We start from the raw sequence: 20,079 nt of genomic DNA, 5'->3' as shown, positions 1-20,079 counted from the left end.
ATTTTTAAGTACTTATTAATGCCTTTTTCTGCATGGCCTTATTTTACAAGCAGTAAGCCTTTAACTAAGAGTCTTCCTTTATAACCTCAGAATTATTGCTTATTAGTAACCCTAACCCTTATATGGTCCCCTAGTGTCCAAATAACTCTTAATTAAGTCTTTGTTACTTAGAATATGTTCCCCATACTAAAGTGTTACCAATATTTTTAACACTGAATACAACTAAATGTGCGCATTTTTAAGTTGGACTAACATTTTTAGAGTATAATAAGTATCTTATTCTTTTTAATAACATTGTTGTTCTGAAGCTAACAAATAATAAATGAAATACTTCTTACCATTAATTCGACTTTTTGGATTGATGGAATAAAATGCATGAATGTTATTTTTAACCCTGTGAATACCAGCGGAATCATTTATTACTTATCGTGTTAAGCAATGTCAGCTAGGATTTATCTGAGAGCCAGATGTAGACATCAAAAGAGCCACATCTGGCTCTAGAGCTGCAGGTTCCCTACCCCTGATATATAGTATATATTTATATATACGTACCTATATAAATAAAACAGAGTTTAATTCTACACCCCCTTGTGGTCTGTAACGTCTACTCCTCCTGTACATAACAAATGCTGCGTTTCTCAGTGCCAACGGTGTAAAAAATAATACAAACACATTATAAATATAACAATTATGATACAAAGAAAACAATAATGGTACTATTGTTGTCACTGGAATTTCAACTCGGATAGCCTAGTTCAGAGTGCAAGCCTCATTACCCATTGAACTAGCTATCCAGCCACTCAAAATGTGACAGCTTCGTTAAAGATCAATGAGTTTGGCGGATCGGCTCTACTGTTGGTAATGATAGGTTTCAGTCTATTCTGATCATGGATATAGGATGACATTGATGATCAATATACAGTCAACCCTGATTCGTCACACTCCATTTCCCTTATTTATATATATATATATATATATATATGTATATATACATTACTATGTTATCTATATATAGTGTATATATAAACATATATAAATATAAAAGAGTTTAATACTACAGGAGAGAGGTGGACCGGCTGGTGTCCTGGTGCAGCCTCAAAACCTGGAGCTGAACGCCCAGAAAACAGTAGAGATGATCATGGACTTCAGGAAAGTCACAGCCCCACCATCCCCACCTAACCCTGATTGACTCTCCCACCCCCGTCTCCATTGTGGACTCCATCCGTTTCCTGGGCACCACCATCACCCAGGATCTCAAGTGGCAGCCGACCATCAGCTCCCTCATCAAGAAGGCCCAGCAGAGGATGTACTTCATCGAGTCCATCCTCACCTCCTCCATCACCGTGTGGTTCCCCGGCGCCATCGACTGCAACGCATGGTACGTGCTGCTCAGAAAGTGATTGGCTGCAAACTCCCACCCCTCCAGGACCTGTTCTCCTCCAAGACCAGGAGGAGAACAGCTGACTACGGTCCATCCAGACCCACACCTCCAGCCACCTGAACAGTTTTTTCCCCCTCGGCCATCAGACATGTGAACAATACCAAGATCTGATAGCTTACTTACAGCTCATGTTATTCTATTCTGTGTTATATGTCTTTTACGTTGCACGATTGCGCCAGGTAAAAATCCTAGTTTGTGAACCCGTTCTCAAACAATGGCAATAAAAACTTTTCTGATTCTGATTTCTGATTCTTAAATATATATATATATATATATATATATATATATATATATATATATATATATATATATATATATATTTTTTTTTTTTTTTTTTTTACTATGTCATTTATATATAGTGTATATAAAAACATACATTAAAAAAAAACAGAGTTTATTACTATGCCCCCTTGTGGTCTGTGCCGTCTACTCCTGTGCATAACAAATGCTGCGTCTCTCAGTGCCAACAGTGTTGGTAATTATAATACAAAAAATGAATAATGGTACCATTTTGTCATTTGAACTCCGATAGCCTGTTTCAGAGTGCAAACATAATTACCCATTGAACAAATTATCCACCACTCATAATGTGACAGCTTCATTAACGATCAATGAGTTTGGCGGATCTGCTCCACTGTTGGTAATGATAGTTTTCAGATTATTCTGAACATGCATATATATATATATATATATATATATATATATATATATATATATATATATATATATATATATATATATATATATATATATATATATATATATATATATATATATGCAGTCAAACCTGTTAATAGTGACCACTCAAGAAATATAAGTAAAGTGGCCATTATATGGAGGTTGGGAGGCATTGTGAGTCAGGCAGTGCCTTTGGTGGAGCCGCGACAAACATCACTTTAAATTGGATATGACGGCGAGTGTTGGATTGGTAAATAAAAGGAAGGGGACATTAAATGGTATTTTTTTATGTATTTATTTGACAGGGATTACACCTTGTGTAATTCCTAAATAAAAACTGAATAAAATGATTTGCAAATCATTTTCAACTTATATTCAATTGAATAGACTGCAAAGATCAGATATTTATGTTCCAACTGAGAAAGTTTTTTTTGGGGGTGGGGGGAAATAATCAGTAACTTAGAATTTAATGGCAGCAACACATTGCACAAAAGTTGGCAGAGGGGCATTTTGACCACTGTGTTACATGGCCTTTCCTTTTAACAACACTCAGTAAATATTTGCTAACTGAGGAGACCAATTTTTTAAGCTTTTCAGGTGGAATTATTTCCCATTCTTGCTTGATGCTCAGCTTAAGTTGTTCAACAGTCTGGGGTCTCCGTTGTCGTATTTTATGCTTCATAATGCGCCACACATTTTCAATTTTCTTGGCATTGTCTGAAATAAGCAGGGGCGTCCATGATAATGTTGCTTGGATGGCGACATGTGTTTTTATTTATAAATAAAAACGGTTCAACCATGAATCTTAAGACTGAGCCTTAGCAAGAAGAAAGAGTAATGCGCACACCGACTATTTTGTTTCCTTAATAATGAGGGGCGTGGCTTAAGCATAAGTTGTCGATTAGAGAATAATTAACCAGTTTAGGCAAACAGCTTTAAATCAGTAAATAAACCTACACATAGTGAGCCATCTGTTCAGTTGGGCTCATGCAAGCGTGTATTAAGTGTGTGTGTGCGTGTGTGTGTGTGTGTGTGTGTGTGTGTGTGTGTGTGTGTGTGTGTGTGTGTGTGTGTATGGGGGATTTGCATGTCAGCATACCATACCCAATTATACCCAAGAATTATTCAGCATCATTTGTTTTATGACATAGTATGAGGGACCCCTTCCAATGGTGTGTGTGTGTGAGTGTGTGTGTGTGTGTGTGTGTATTTCTGCCCTTTTTGAGACCTCAACAAGGAAAAGTACCTTCCATATGAGGACCGGTGAACAAGTTAGGACATAAATCATGGTCCCAATACGGAGAAGCATTGTATCTAATGGAGAATGTGTCATTTGCACCCCTGTTGGTGAAATCTATCAAAATTAAGGTAATGCCAAAAAGGAGGGTTTTATTCAAATTGACTGTGTGAAGGTTATAAAAGTGCTCTCACTATGGTCAACATATGAAATAACAAGTGTGTGTAAGAAATTGAAATGCGCCCTCTTTGGCCAAAATAATAACAACTATTGACTAAATATATGCAGAGAGACATACTGCAATAACGAAGTAAATAATAAAGATTAAAAACAATTACAAAAATATATATATAATAATAATTGACCAAAAGCAGTCTTTTTCTCACCATGTGTCGACTTGCTTCTGATAAAATTGGGAACGACTTCTCATATTCTGTCTGTTTCTGTATTATCGCAATATTTTTCTCGTAAAATTATAACTTTTTTAATGTAAAATTATTACTTTTTAATGCAAAATGGCGACATTTTGTTGTCAAAAATTCTGACTTTTATCACATTTTTGGAGTAAAATTATGACTTTTGTCATAATTTTGCCAATTAAAATGCCGATTATTATTATAATATTGCCAACATTTTTAAGTTTTCTTATAAAATTGTGACTTTTGTCGGGTAAAATGACGACTGTTTTCATAAAATTGCCAACATTTTAAGCTTTTCTTGTAAAATTTCGACTGTTATTGAGTACAATTCCAACTTTTATCATAATATTGTCAAGACGAGGACTGTGGTGAAGTTTGTTTTCCCGTGGTGCAAAGCGATTGGAACAGACATGGTGTGAAAATAGGGACATCTTTTAATTATAATTGAAAAAAAGGAATAAATGAAAAGCGCTCACAACGGAGGTACAAAACTTGGCCATGAAAACAAAACTTGCACTATGGCAAAACTATGGTCATAAAACAAAAAACTTGCACTATGGCATGAATAACGAAAAACTTACTTGGAACGAGAAAGGAACAGGGATCATCGGCATGGATAACAAGGTTGTGTCGAGGGTGAGTCAAAGGTGGGTGGCAGAGGGCGATGTCGCCAGGCTGACTGCCTGGCAACTGCAGGCTTAAATTGTGACGTGGTGATTGACAACAGGTGCATGAGTCCAAGTGAATCAAGTGCTTGAGTCGTGAGAACAGGTGAACTGATTGGTAGTTATGGAAACAAAAACAAACCAGTTTCCCAAAAACAGGAACGAATGGAGACAAAAACAAAACAGAACATAACTAAACAGAACATGATCAAAAAGACATGACAAATATTTCACAAGTGATCAGTTTTTCCTGTAAAAATTGAACTTGCGTTGAGTAAAATTTTGACTTTTATTATAATACTGTCACGCCAATGGGGTTCATGTTTTGTTTTGGTCATGTTCGATTTGGTTTTTTGGACATTCAGTTCTTGTTCCTGCACTTCCTTGTTTTTCTTATTTCCATAGCAACTCATTAGTTTCAACCTTGTCTTTAAGTCATGCCCCTATCCTCAGTTCTCACACCTGTTAATAATTATCATAGCTATTATTTAAGCCACAGTTACCAGGTAGTCAGCCTGGCAACTTCGCATTCCTCAATCCCCTTCATGCCATACCATGCTGTTCATTCATTCTATCCACGTCACGTAAGTTTTTGTTATTCATGCCACAGTGCAAGTGTTTGTTTCATGTTTATAGTTTGTAGCCTTTGTGCTAGTCTTTTGTTTTTTCATTAGTCAAGTTTGTTCTCCGCCATTTGTTTGCCTGTGTGTTAGTTATAGTGTTTAAAAACAAAAATGTACTCACGTTCACGTCTGGCTCGAGCCAATTTTCCTTTGCGTCAAAAAAACAATCCAAGTCACAGTCCAAGTCCTGATATAGCTGGCAACTTATAACAGGTGTGAGAACTGAGGACAGGGGCGTGACTTGAAGACAAGGGTGGAAACTAAAGAGTTGCTATGGAAATAAGAAAAACAAGAAAGTGCAGGAACCAGAACTGAATGTCCAAAAAACCAAACTGATTATGACCAAAACAAAACATGAACCCCATGGGCGTGGCAAATACTGCAAAAATTCTAAATGTTTCTTGTGAAATTGTGACATTTTGCTTGTAAAATTCCAACTCATTTTTCACAACAAGCTTTTTTTTTATATTTGCACAGTATGTATACATTTTTAATGGTATAAATACAAATCTTAATGTATGGAGAAAGGGTGGTCCTAAAGAGGTGGGCATTTTTCGGAGGTCTCATGAAGGTAAGAAATACAAAAATGTGTGTGTGTGTGTGTGTGTGTGTGTGTGTGTGTGTGTGTGTGTGTGTTAATAAGGAGCCATTACTGATGACAGATACTGTATGCTCGCTGGTGTCATTAGTTCAGCTGCCCGCCCTGAGGCGCTCTGTTTGATGTGTAAATGATGCACATGTCATCCGACATTCCCCTTCAAAATAAAAGTGGACAGTTTCGAGCTAGAAGACAGCTTAGAATTGTTAAACTACCCTAAATGATATCGCCTGAACTGTCACGCCAGAGCAGGCAAAAAAAAAGATAATTGTTATCTGGGATTAGTAGCAGGCCAAATGATATAATAGCAGCACTCCGATTGAAGTAAGCAGAGTCAGATTTATGATTGTCATGATCCCTCATAGCAGATGGATTTATTTTTTGCTTCGTTTGGTTTCCATTTCCATTGCAGCGCTTTGGTTTTCTAAGTCCGCATCCTGGTTTTTGCAGGTCAGGCCGCGACTTCATCACTTCCTGATTGGCAGTCAAGATTCTCACCTGGATCTGATTGCCATTCGGCAGGGTTCAAAAGCCAGAGTCGAGGGTTTGAAGGCGTTGGCTTTTGCGACCCAGTTTCTAGATGTGGTATTTGATATTTCGCACCATGCTTGTGCCGGCAGGTTTTTGCAAATTATTCTCAGATTCACCCGTGGTCCACGGCCTTATCTGACCAACACGCCGGATTGTAGTCAGCTGGAATAGAATAGAATGGACTTTATTGTCATTATATTTGCATATAACGAGATTAAGGACTCCAACTTAAGGTGCGGTAGTGGAAACAAATATGGGGTAAAAATAAATAACACGAAAGGTAATAAAGGAAAGACGAACAATTTAAATAAACAGACTACTATCCAATAAAAATAATAAGCAATCCTGTACAACAGGGGTCGGGAACCTTTTTGGCTGAGAGAGCCATAAAAGCCAAATATTTTTAAAAATATTTCCATGAGAGCCATATGTATATTTTTTTAACACTGAATACAACTACAAGCGTGCATTTTTAAGTAAGACCAACATTTCTAGAGGATAATAAGTCTCTTATTGCTTTTAATAACATTGTTATTCTGAAGCTAAACAACAATAAATAAAATACTTCTTACCATTAATGCGACTTCTTGAACAGGGTGGATGGATTAAAATGCATGAGAATGTTTTATATTTTGAACGTTATTTTTATACACTGTGATTACCGGCGGAGTTATTTGTTACTTATCGTGTTAAGCAATGTCAGCAAAGATTTATCAGAGCCAGGTGCAGTTATCAAAAGAGCCACATCTGGCTCCAGAGCCATAGGTTCCCTACCCCTGCTGTACAATATACAAAACACCATAGAAATACAAAATACTGTACAATACACAGAACAAGACAAGAGTACCGAAGTAATAAATAACAATCAGGGTCGGACGTATTGCACTCGACACTTGCATTAAGACCCATTATTCGGCGTTTTGTATCCCAATATTACGCAAAAGCAACTTTTCTTACCTTCTGGTAAATACTGATCTGTATTAAGGGATCTGCATACATCCTGAAAAATTGCGCGCATCCGCCTTTGTAGTCGGTGACGACGCTGAAGTCAATAAGCTTTTTCCTTGTCTCTATCGTCTTGTTATGGGACATTCATCCTCCGCTGTTGCCATTTGTAATATAAAGTAAAGTAAAGTTCTTACTTATATCTGTCAGTAAACTCGCAATGAAAGCGCTAAAACATACCGGTGTAGTGAGTTTACATTAATCACCCAAGGAACGTTATTAGAGAGTTCCAGTAGGACGGTTTTTCACGGGACACATTTCCGGCGTTGTTGTTGTTTCCGGACGAGGAGATGCTGCTCTGTTATTGATTGAAGTAAAGCCTGAATGTCATTAAAACTGTTAGCTCCATCTTTTGACACTTCTTCCACCCCCGTCCTTGCACGCTACACCGCTACAACAAAGACGACGGGGAGAAGACGCTGCCGAAGGTGAGCCACGTAAATAAGACCGCCCACAAAACGGCGCAACCGGAAGCGACTGTCAAAAAGCGACTTGAGGATGATCTGTAAAACATCATCTATGCAACATTTTGACCAAAGAACCACCATTACATGTTATGTAGACCACAAGGAAGTATTTTCCATTTAGAAAAATAATTATAATATGACTCCTTTAATGCGCCCTATAATCCGGTGTGCCTTATTGCACAGTGGGGTATTAGGGTAGGATATTGTACAAGGGTGAATTATTATTATAAATATGTTGTACTTGTATAGCGCTTTTCTACCTTCAAGGTACTCAAAGTGCTTTGACACTACTCCCACATTCACCCATTCACACACATTCACACACTGATGGAGGGAGCTGCCATGCAAGGCGCTGACCAGCACCCATCAGGAGCAAGGGTGAAGTGTCTTGCTCCGGACACAACGGACGTGACGAGGTTTGTACTAGGTGGGGATTGAACCAGGGACCCTCGGGTTGCGCACGGCCACTCTTCCACTGCGCCAATAAGTTAGAGTTCAACATGGTGACAGCTCTGGGAAAGAAGCCGTCTCTGAGCCTGTTTGTTCTGACTCTGATGCACCTGTAGCGCCAGCCCGATGATAGCAGGTCGAACAGGTGGAAGCCAGGGTGTGTGCTGTCCTTGGTGATGCTTTTTGCTTTCTTGAGGCAATGGGAGTTATGTAAATCCTTCAGGGACGGCTGGGGGCCGGCGATTATTTTTTGTGCAGACTTTATGACCCTCTGAATAGCTTGTTTGTTTGATTCAGTGCAGCTGGCATACCACACTGTTATGCAGTTCGTCAGCAGTCTCTCCAGTCTGTTCTTCCTCAGCACCCTCAGAATTAAACAATGGATGTCCGCTAACCTTTTTGCAACTCAACGCTAAGAAAATGGAAATGTTGATTATCGGTCCGGCTAGACACTGACACCTATTCAATAATACCACCTTAACATTTGACAACCAAACAATTCCACAAGGCGACTCAGTAAAGAATCTCGGTATTATCTTCGACCCAACTCTCTCGTTTGAGTCATACATCAAGAGTGTTACTAAAACGGCCTTCTTTCATCTCCGTGATATTTCTAAAATTCGTTCCACTTTGTCCACCACCGACGCTGAAATCGTTAATCATGCGTTCGTTACGTCTTGTCTCGATTACTGTAACGTATTATTTTCAGGCCTCCCTATATCTAGCATTAAAAGATTACAGTTGGTACAAAATGTGGCTTTTGACTTTAGACAAGAACAAGAACGTTTGATCATATTACGCCTACTGGCTCACCTGTGCACTTGTGAATGTGAGTTATATTTATATAGCGCTTTTCTCTAGTGACTCAAATAACTTTACATAGTGAAACCCAATATCTAAGTTAAATTAAACCAGTGTGGGTGGCACTGGGAGCAGGTGGGTAAAGTGTCTTGCCCAAGGACACAACGGCAGTGACGAGGATGGGGGAAGCAGGGATCGAACCTGGAACCCTCAAGTTGCTGGGACAGCCGCTCTACCAATTGAGCTATACTGCCCCTTAAGATGCGACTTTAAGGTTTTACTACTTACGTATAAAATACTAAACGGTCTAGGTCCATCCTATCTTGCTGATTGTATTGTACCAAAAGTCCCGGCAAGAAATCTGCATTCAAAGAACTCCGGCTTACTAGTGATTCCCAGAGTCCAAAAAAAGTCTGCGGGCTATAGCGCGTTTTTTGTTCGGGCTACAGTACTCTGGAATGCCCTCCGAGTAACAGTTAGAGATGCTACCTCAATAGAAGCATTTAAGTCCCATCTTAAAACTCATTTGTATACACTAGCCTTTAAATAGACCCCCCTTATAGACCAGTTGATCTGCCATCTCTTTTCTGCTCTGCCCTCCTCTCTGCGTGGAGAGGTTATTAGGCGACCACAGATGACGCGCTAGCTGTTCAAATTCGGGACCTGTGGTGGACCACTCATCTGTGCATCAGTTGGGGACGTCTTTGCGCTCCTTCGTTGTTTCCACTCAAGATGACCACCTGCTGGCCTAAACACGTGCCCTAAACACCTCCCTAGGGAGGCGTTCGGGTGGGATCCTGACCAGATGCCCGAACCACCTCATCTGGCTCCTCTCGATGTGGAGGAGCAGCGGCTTTACTTTGAGTTCCTCCCGGATGGCAGAGCTTCTCACCCTATCTCTAAGGGAGAGCCCCGCCACACGGCGGAGGAAACTCATTTCGGCCGCTTGTACCCGTGATCTTATCCTTTCGGTCATGACCCAAAGTTCATGACCATAGGTGAGGATGGGAACGTAGATCGACCGGTAAATTGAGAGCTTTGCCTTCCGGCTCAGCTCCTTCTTCACCACAACGGATCGGTACAACGTCCGCATTACTGAAGACGCCGCACCGATCCGCCTGTCGATCTCACGATCCACTCTTCCCTCACTCGTGAACAAGACTCCTAGGTACTTGAACTCCTCCACTTGGGGCAGGGTCTCCTCCCTAACCCGGAGATGGCACTCCACCCTTTTCCGGGCGAGAACCATGAACTCGGACTTGGAGGTGCTGATTCTCATTCCGGTCGCTTCACACTCGGCTGCAAACTGATCTTGAATGGGATTGTGCTGAAAATCTTCATTTCCCCTCGGGGATTATTGAAGTATTTCTGATTCTGATACAAAATAGGACTGATAGTGAAGGGGAATGTACGGACCCCCGGTCTTTAGCTTTCTGAAAATGTCTTCCCCCAAAACCATTTAGTTGAATATCCCCACTTTAAGATGTCCCTAATGTTGCAGCCAGTGAGTTCTGGCTGATACTTATGTCCACAGGCTTTAGTTAAGACAGAAAATTAATAACTCAACAGAGTTTGCCTGACCGATACAGCATCCACATAACCTGCCATCCATCCTTTCATCCTTAGAAAGAGATTTAGGGTAAGAAAGGCGGCTATATGACAGCTCGACAGATGAGGTAGCTCTGCCTAATCCCCCCTTCGAGAAGCTCTTCATTGTACAGACTGGGATGGAGTCCGACAAGAGAAAGGGGAAAAAAAAGGAAGAATCGAGCTTTGTGTAGCTATCACAGGACGTCTTCCTGCTTCTCTCGCCAGCAACTTTGACAGCTGTAGGGATTAAGCAGCAGTATTATGTCTAAATTGTTGACTTTAGATGTGTTGCGCATTGTAAATTAATTCAAAATAAGTATAGGAAACTAATGTTGTAATGATACCAATATTTTGGTACAGGTACTAAAATTATTTTGATACTTTTCGGTACTTTTCTAAATAAAGGGTACCACAAAAAAATTGCATTATTCATTTTATTTTAACGAAAAATCTTAGTGTACATTAAACATATGTTTCTTACTGCAGTTAATGTCATGATCCACTACTTGGATCATGTCATATTCTGTTTTTGTTCCGTCTTGGTATCGTGTTCTGTTATGTTGTCTTTCTTAGTTCCTGGTGGCACTTCCTGTTTTGTTCGGTTGTCATGACTACACATTTGTGTCACCTGCCTCCTAATTTCTGTCTCTATTCAAGCCTGCCCCTTTTTGTTCCTTCGGTCTCCCAGTGTAAATTTGCTTTCCATGCAACAGGTGACGTCGTCGTGGTGAATACCTTTTGAACTCGATTAGCTTCCATGCTATTTGTTTGTTTGTTTCCCTAGCTTACATGCTAGCGTCTTTTTTTTCCTTCTAGCTCACATGCTAGTTCTGTTGGTTTTGTTGTTAGTGCCTTCGTGCAAGTATTTTTGGTTCTTAGTCTGTTTTATAGTAAAAATAAATCTTCATTCCTACCTTCACGCTGTGTTCCATTCTGACTGCATCCTCGAGAGAACAAACACGCACCACGATGCCAGCTAAGCGTCACAGTTAAGTCCTTAAATAAAATAGTGAAAATACTAAACAACTTGTCTTTTAATAGTAAGTAAACAAACAAAAGGTCCTAATTAGTCTGCTGACATATGCAGTAACATATTGTGTCATTTATCATTCTATTATTTTGTCAACATTATTAAAGACAAGTGGTAGAAAATTAATTATTAATCTACTTGTTCATTTACTGTTCATATCTGCTCACTTTCTCTTTTAACATGGTTTGTCTACACTTCTGTTAAAAAAAATGTAATAATCACTTATTCTTCTGTTGTTTGATACTTTACATTAGTTTTGGATGATAATACAAATTTGGGTATCAATCCGATACCAAGTCGTAACATTTGTCATATTCAAAGTCGTCATGAGTTCAGGGACATATTTCCTGAGTTTATAAACATAATATACATTTTTTAACAACGAAACATGTTGTGAAGGCAAAAAATATCGACATAATCATAGTAGTATCGACTAGATATATGCCTGTACCTGATATCATTACAGTGGATATTAGGTGTAGATCCACCAATGGCGTTTGTTTACATTTTGATGCCGATGAGCTACTACGGTGTGTAGTGAAGCAGGTTTAGCTATTCCTCATCCTGCAAGGATGATACTTGTAAGAAACTTACTTTATTTGTTGCCATGGAGGCGAGGATTAGTGATTTAGAAGTAGCTAAAACACTGCCGACGGCGGATGGATGTTAGCATGTCTTAAAGCACCTCTTCCTAAAGGCGTTTCAGTGTAATAACTTCACCTTTATCGTTAGTTTTTAAGCCAAAATGCGTCCGTTCTCCCTTTTCTGTCTACACACTGTGTCTGCTTGTAAGTACTCTGTGATTGTGTGCTGCCGAACATGCTCGTCTGCTCGTAAAACCAGCTATTTCATGACGTGACTTCGACGCGGGCGCAGGGTGGTGGTGGACTTGTACGTTTCAGAGACGGTATAGAATAATGATAAATGGGTTGTACTTGTATAGCGCTTTTCTACCTTCAAGGTACTCAAAGCGCTTTGACACTACTTCCACATTTACCCATTCACACACACATTCACACACTGATGGAGGGAGCTGCCATGCAAGTAGCTAACCAGCACCCATCAAGAGCAAGGGTGAAGTGTCTTGCGGTTGGTACTAGGTGGGGATTGAACCAGGGACCCTCGGGTTGCGCACGGCCACTCTCCCACTGCGCCACGCCGTCCCAAGAACCGAATAGAACCGAATCAGATTCAGAATCAGACATACTATATTAATCCCCATGGGGAAATTACAATTTTCAGCACAATCCCATTCAAAATCAGAAAAACATTACAGGGAGACAGGACAGGATCGCTGACAGGTCTGCCAACTTCCGGCGCCCCTTACAAAAAAGGTGAGATCCGGGTAAACAAGTGGGGGGAATAGGAGTAAAAAATTATAATAAAAATAAAATAAAATAAAAGAGAATAAAACCGAGAATTATCTATTAGTATTGCGGTGCTATACTGTGAGGAGGCGTGGCCTGCGGACCTGCAGCGGCTCCGAGATGGGCGTCAGGTGCGTAGATGGCCCACCTGGGCGCAGTTATACAATCACCTCTCACCGTTTAAAAGGGCAGCAGGAGACGCAGGAGTGGGCGGAAGGAGCTGTAGAGCCAGTGGTGCATGAGACGATGTCCGGGACGGCTGAAAAGCGACCGATATAGCGATCGGTTTGAAGAGGCGAGAGCTTAAAAGTGACCCGACCGGAACTGAAGTTTATTTAAAGAATAAACAAAGTGACAAAACTGCTGGCAGTCATGTCCTTCATTGGTGGTCCGAGGAACCTGGAGGGAAGGGATCCTCCACAAATACTAATACCAGTGTACCGTACAACCCTATAAGAAACAAAGGAGAACATACCGAGCAAAGAATGATACCTTCTAACATGATGGGTTAACTGTGCAGGCAGACTGCCAAGTATCGCTGCTCACTGCTGCAGTTTGCTGACAGCTTTATTTTTTTATGTGCTTCAAGATGCAGCCGCTCCATTCCGTGCCATGCACAAGCAAACTGTAGATCTGTAGCTTCGAAAGGCCAAGAACTGAACACAAATCATAGCGGTCTGGACAAATTTAGCTTGGCAATGGGAGGTTGTGACATTTCGGGAGAAAACATGTTCCCGCTCTTCTGTCTGTGAGGATTCAATCACAGATGCGGTCGTCAGGCTTCTGGCAAATCAAGCCGGCCTTATAATTAAAACGTCCTCACCTGTCTTCCAGTTTCAAGTAGGAACTGTGTTTCCTGATTTAGTCAGTCTGAGATACTAAAAAGAGGCTTATGTAAAACTGAGCAGTCCAAAGAGTAATTTTCAATGCTGGCTTTGAATGTGTCGCTACGGCATCATGTTGCAATTTGCATGTCGTTACCCAAATTGTTTCTGGTGCAACCCTTTAAAGGCCTACTGAAATGAGATTTTTTTATTTAAACGGGGCTAGCAGCTCCATTCTATGTGTCATACTTGATCATTTCGCGATATTGCCATGTTTTTGCTGAAAGGATTTAGTAGAGAACATCGACGATAAAGTTCGCAACTTTTGGTCGCTAATAAAAAAGCCTTGCCTTTACCGGAAGTAGCAGACGATGTGCGTGTGGCGTCACGGGTTGTGGAGCTCCTGAAATCCTCACATTGTTTACAATCATGGCCACCAGCAGCGAGAGCGATTCGGACCGAGAAAGCGACGATTTACACATTAATTTGAGCGAGGATGAAAGATTTGTGGATGAGGAAAGTGAGAGTGAAGGACTAGAAAGAAGAAAAAAAAGACAGAGCAGTTGGAGCGATTCAGATGTTATTAGACACATTTACTAGGATAATTCTGGAAAATCCTTTATCTGCTTATTGTGTTACTAGTGGTTTAGTGAGATTATGTAGACGTACTTAAAAGTCGGAGGGGTGTGGAAACGGGTGTGGTGACCGCCAGTGTCTCTGAGGGAAGCCACGTTTCTCGACGAGGCGGAGCGAAGGCAGCCGGTTGGGCCGGGCTGAGCTTTTTTTCCCCCTCCTCTACGGTGGAAGCATCCCACGTTCGGGGGCGTCCGATCGAAGGAGGCAAGATAGTCCGCAGCTGCCTCTTTGACAGGTACACGAGAAACGACGCAAGCTCCGCTCATGTCTATGGTAAGAAACGACTTATTACCACAATTTTCTCACCGAAACCTGCCGGTTGACATGTGGTAGAGAACCATGTTGGCTTGACCGCTCTGTTCCATAGTAAAGCTTCACCTTGGGGAATGTAAACAAGGAAAGACCGTCTGTGTTTGTGTTGCTAAAGGCAGCCGCAATACACCGCTTCCCACCTACATCTTTCTTCTTTGACGTCTCCATTATTAATTGCACAGATTGCAAAAGATTGAGCAACACAGATGTCCAGAATACTGTGTAGTTATGTGATTAAAGCAGACTACTTATAGCTGGGATCGGGCTGGAAGAAAATGTCCGCTACAATCCGTGACGTCATGCGCACGCGTCATCATACTGACGTTTTCAACAGGATACTTCGCAGGAAATTTAAAAATGCAATTTAGTAAACTAAAAAGGCCGTATTGGCATGTGTTGCAATGTTAATATTTCATCATTGATATATAAACTATCAGACTGCGTGGTCGGTAGTAGTGGGTTTCAGTAGGCCTTTAATGGCCACCTGGAAGAAACGTCGCGGTATGATGACTCGTATGATGACGCGTGCGTTTGACGTCTCGGGTTGTAGCGGACATTATTTTCCAGCCCGATCCAAGCTATAAGTAGTCTGCTTTAATCGCATAATTACACAGTATTCTGGACATCTATGTTGCTGAATCTTTTGGAATTTGTTCAATTAATAATGGAGAAGTCAAAGTAAAAAGATGGAGGTGGGAAGCTTTTAGCCTTTAGCCACACAAACACACAGTGTTTCCTTGTTTAAAATTCCCAGAGGTGAAATTTACTATGGATCAGAGCAGTCAAGCGACAGTTTTCAGTGAGAAAATTGTGATAATATGTCGGCTCTTACCGGAGATCAGCGGAGCTTCTGTCCTGCTGCAGCTTCGTGACTTCCCTCAGAGACTCTGGCGTCAACACACCCGTGGCCACACCCCTCCGGCTTTCAGGTACTATTTAATTTCACTAAAACACTAGCAACACAATAGAAAGATAAGGGATTTCCCGGAATTATCCTAGTAAATGTGTCTAAAAACATCTGAATCGCTCCCAATGCAATCGCCTTTTTTTCCTTTTTTTTTTCTAGTCCTTCACTCTAAATTTCCTCATCCACGAATCTTTCATCCTCGCTGAAATTAATGAGGAAATTGTCGCTTTCTCGGTCCGAATCGCTCTAGCTGCTGCTGGCTATGATTATAAACAATGTGAGGATGTGAGGAGCCCTACAACCCGTGACATCACGCGCATATCGTCTGCTTCTTCCGGTAAAGGCAAGGCTTTTTTATAAGCGACCAAAAATTGCAAACTTTATCGTCGATGTTCTCTACTAAATCCTTTCAGCAAAAATATGGCAATATCGCAAAATGATCAAGTATGACACATAGAATGGACCTGCTATCCCCGTTTAAATAAGAAAATCTCTTTTCAGTAGGCCTTTAAGGCCCAAGCTTTTTGTTTACATGCTTTTTTTTATTTGTCTTTGCTATTTGAGCTTATTGGACCCTGAATAGAATAAAAAGTAAAAGTAATCTTTTGATATGATGTACTTAGTCCATAAGTACACAAACGTGTACTTCATGTGTAGTGACATGCTAATTTTAATTTTTACACTTTTTTTCCCCCAAATTCCATTGTATGTTATACTCTTCTGACACCACCAGATGGCAGTATAGGTGTCCATATGTAGGCATGAGACCCCAATTCAGTAAAATACGCCATTTTGGAAATAAAAGCTAAAAGGTGGTGTCCACACATGTGGCCACTATGGCCTATAGAGAAATAATTTAAATGTTTTGATTGAATTATTAAATGAATGTTTACAATTAATAAATGAATGACATTTATTATTACATTTATGTGTTTATTTCAAACTATAATTAATTAATGACACATTTAAGTATAATTAATTATTTAAAGATGGATTTATTTGTTAAATTTTGTCGCATTTGACTTGCCGCATGTTTCATGTGCCGTCTCACTATAATTATTTCTTAAGCGGCATGTCTAATCATCTCACTGAACCGACACAATCAAATTACAGGCCTCATAAGACTCTGCACACTTGGAAAAGCTCAGCATTGATGTCAGGTACTCAACTCAAACAGCACATCTTAGAAAATTGAATTTCAGAGGCAACACAAATTCTGTTAGAAAGCATAAAGGTTGTCTATATTTACACAAGATTGACAGAAATCCAGAAAGTGTAGTTGCATAGAGGAACCACAATGTGGTTATGCAAATGTTTGAGCCAAAAATAAACTTGAAACCGAGAATAGTTCCTAATAAACATTTAAAAAATAAAGCTATTGAATATATTCTTTAAAATGGGAACTGCACTTTTCAGGAATTTGGTGTATCGTTTACAATCAATATTAAAAAGACAAGAACAAACTTGTCTTCAACAAAGAAAAATGAGGATTCACAACTAGAGATGTCCGATAATGTCGGACTGCCGACATTATCGGCCGATAAATGCTTTAAAATGTGATATCGGAAATTATCGGTATCGGTTTCAAAAAGTAAAATTAATGAATTTTTAAAACGCCGCTGTACGGTGTGGTACACGGACATAGGGAGAAGTACAGAGCGCCAAAAAACCTTAGAGGCACTGCCTTTCCGCGCCTGTCCAATCACATATCTACGGCTTTTCACACACACAAGTGAATGCATGTCTACTTGGTCAACAGCCATACAGGTCACACTGAGGGTGGCCGTATAAACAACTTTAACACTGTTACAAATATGTGCCACATTGTGAACCCACACCAAACAAGAATGACAAACACATTTGTTTGTTTACTTACTACTAAAAGACAAGTTGTCTTTAGGGATGTCCGAAAATATTGGGCTGCCGATATTATCGGTCGATAAATGCTTTAAAATGTAATATTGGAAATTATCGGTATTGGTTTCAAAAAGTAAAATGTATGACTTTTCAAATGCTGCGGTGTCCATGGACGTAGGGAGGAGTACAGAGCGCCAATAAACCTTAAAGGCACTGCCTTTCCGTGCCTGTCCAATCACATAATATCTACGGCTTTTCACACACACAAGTGAATGCATGTCTACTTGGTCAACAGCCATACAGGTCACACTGAGGGTGGCCGTATAAACGACTTTAACACTGTTACAAATATGCGCCACACTGTGAACTCACACCAAACAAGAAAGACAAATACATTTCGGGAGAACATCCGCACCGTAACACAACATAAACACAACAGAACAAATACCCAGAACCCCTTGCAGCACTAACTATTCCGTGACACTACAATACACACCCCACGCTACCCCGCCCACCTCAACGTCCTCATGTCCCAAAATTCCAAGCTGCTGTTTTGAGGCATGTTGAAAAAAAAAATGCACTTTGTAACTTCTAAAATAAATATGGCAGTCATGTTGGCTTTTTTTTCCCATAACTAGAGTTGTTTTATTATTGGAAAACCTTGTTACATTGTTTAATTCATCCAGCGGGGCATCACAACAAAATTAGGCATAATAATGTGTTAATTCCACGACTGTATGTATCGATATCGGTTGATATCGGAATTGGCAATTAAGAGTTGGACAAAAAAAGCGTCAAAAAAGCAATTATCGGACATCTTTCTTCACAAGTAATTACACTGCTGCTTTTAGTAGCAAGCACGAAGGAATATCAACACGTTGGAGCAGACGTAAGCTGAGAGAAGAGGCGGAAAGCCATTTTGTTGCTATAACTATGGAACTTGGAGCCAAGCTACTTCGACATAAATGGAGTGCTTACCCAAAATGAACAGGAAATGCCACCGGCCAGCTGAATCAGACAAATAACTGTCCATCTAATGAGTCACTATGTATTGAGCATGATAAACGCAGCACACCATGAGTGTTACTACAAAAACACTGCATAGATTCTATGGCTCGCTTAACTATGTACAAACAAAACGTGAAATGTTGGCTAATACTTAAAAGACACCATAATATGACTGTTCATGTTTTTCAGATAGTACAGACTGGTGTTCTATTGTATTGTTGTGCATTACAAACTGAAAAGCCATTCAGCTGCTGTCACAGTCCCTTCTTTACGGCTAATACTGTAGCATGGTGATGTGTTACCATTAGGGTTGTACGGTTTACCGGTATTAGTATAGTACCGCGATACTTATGAATCATATTCGGTACTACACCGCTTCTGAAAAGTACAAGTCCTGCGTCCCCGTCGTCATCACGTTGTGTCATTGCTGGTTTTATGAGTAGGCGAGCATGTTCGGCAGCGCACAATCACAGAGTACTTAAAAACAGACAATACGTGTAGACAGAAAAGAAAGAACGAACACATTTTGGCTAAAAAACTAATGATAAAGGTGAAGTTATAACACTGAAACGTCCACCGGAAGAGTTGGTTTAAGACATGGCTAGCTAGCTTGTGTCCCCAGCTAGCCCAAGTGTTTTAGCTAAATCACTAATCCTCGTCTCCATTGCGACAAATAAAGTAATTTTCTTACAAGTATAATCCCTGCAGGACGGGGAATAGCTAAACATGTTTCACTAGACAATGTAGCTCACCGGCATCAAAATATAAACAAACTCCATTGGTGGATCTACACCTGAAATCCACTGTAATGATACCAAGTACAGGAATGTATCTAGTCGATACTACTATGATTACGGCGATATTTTCTGGTGTCACAAAATCTTCTTTCGTTTAAAAAAGAATTGTATTATGTTTGTAAACTCAGAAAATATGGGTGCTGGGCTCTCAGCATCAAGGATTGGAATTGAGGTCAAAGACCTACTGAAATGAGATTTTCTTATTTAAACGTCCATTTTATGTGTCATACTTGATCATTTTGCGATATTGCCATATTTTTGCTGAAAGGATTTAGTAGAGAACATCAACGATAAAGTTCGCAATAAAAAAGCCTTGCCTGTACCGGAAGTAGCATAGTATGTGCGCGTGACGTCACGGGTTGTGGAGCTCCTCACATCCTCACATTGTTTACAATCATGGCCACCAGCAGCGAGAGCGATTCGGACCGAGAAAGCGAACATTTCCCCATCAATTTGAGCGAGGATGAAAGATTTGTGGATGAGGAAAGTGAGAGTGAAGGACTAGAAAAAAAAAAGACAATGTGATTAGACACATTTACTAGGATAATTCTGGAAAATCTTTTATCTGCTTATTGTGTTACTAGTGCTGTAGTGAGATTATATAGTCATACCTGAAAGTCGGAGGGGGTGTGGCCACGGGTGTGGTGACCGCCAGTGTCTCTAAAGGGAAGCCACGTTTCTCGACGAGGTGAAGCGAAGGCAGTTTTTGGGGCCGGGCTGAGCTTTTTTTTCCCCCTCCTCGACGGTGAAAGCATCCCACGTTGGTGGGAGGCCGGTCGGAGGAGGCAAGAGAGTCGCAGCTGCCTCTTTGACAGGTGCACGAGGAACGACGCAAG

At 40.4% G+C, this 20,079-nt stretch overlaps 1 protein-coding gene across 1 annotated transcript in view; it reads right to left on the bottom strand.

The window, feature by feature from the left end:
• si:dkeyp-14d3.1 (transmembrane protein 132C) overlaps positions 1 to 20,079 on the bottom strand; it is a 414,649-nt gene that overhangs the window by 225,148 nt on the left and 169,422 nt on the right. The gene's annotated exons all lie outside the window — the stretch shown is intronic.

Source organism: Nerophis ophidion, linkage group LG07, assembly GCF_033978795.1.
Source record: "Nerophis ophidion isolate RoL-2023_Sa linkage group LG07, RoL_Noph_v1.0, whole genome shotgun sequence".
Lineage (NCBI taxonomy): Eukaryota > Metazoa > Chordata > Actinopteri > Syngnathiformes > Syngnathidae > Nerophis > Nerophis ophidion.
The sequence above is the reverse complement of the archived record's forward strand: the minus strand, read 5'-3'. Positions and strand labels throughout refer to the sequence as shown.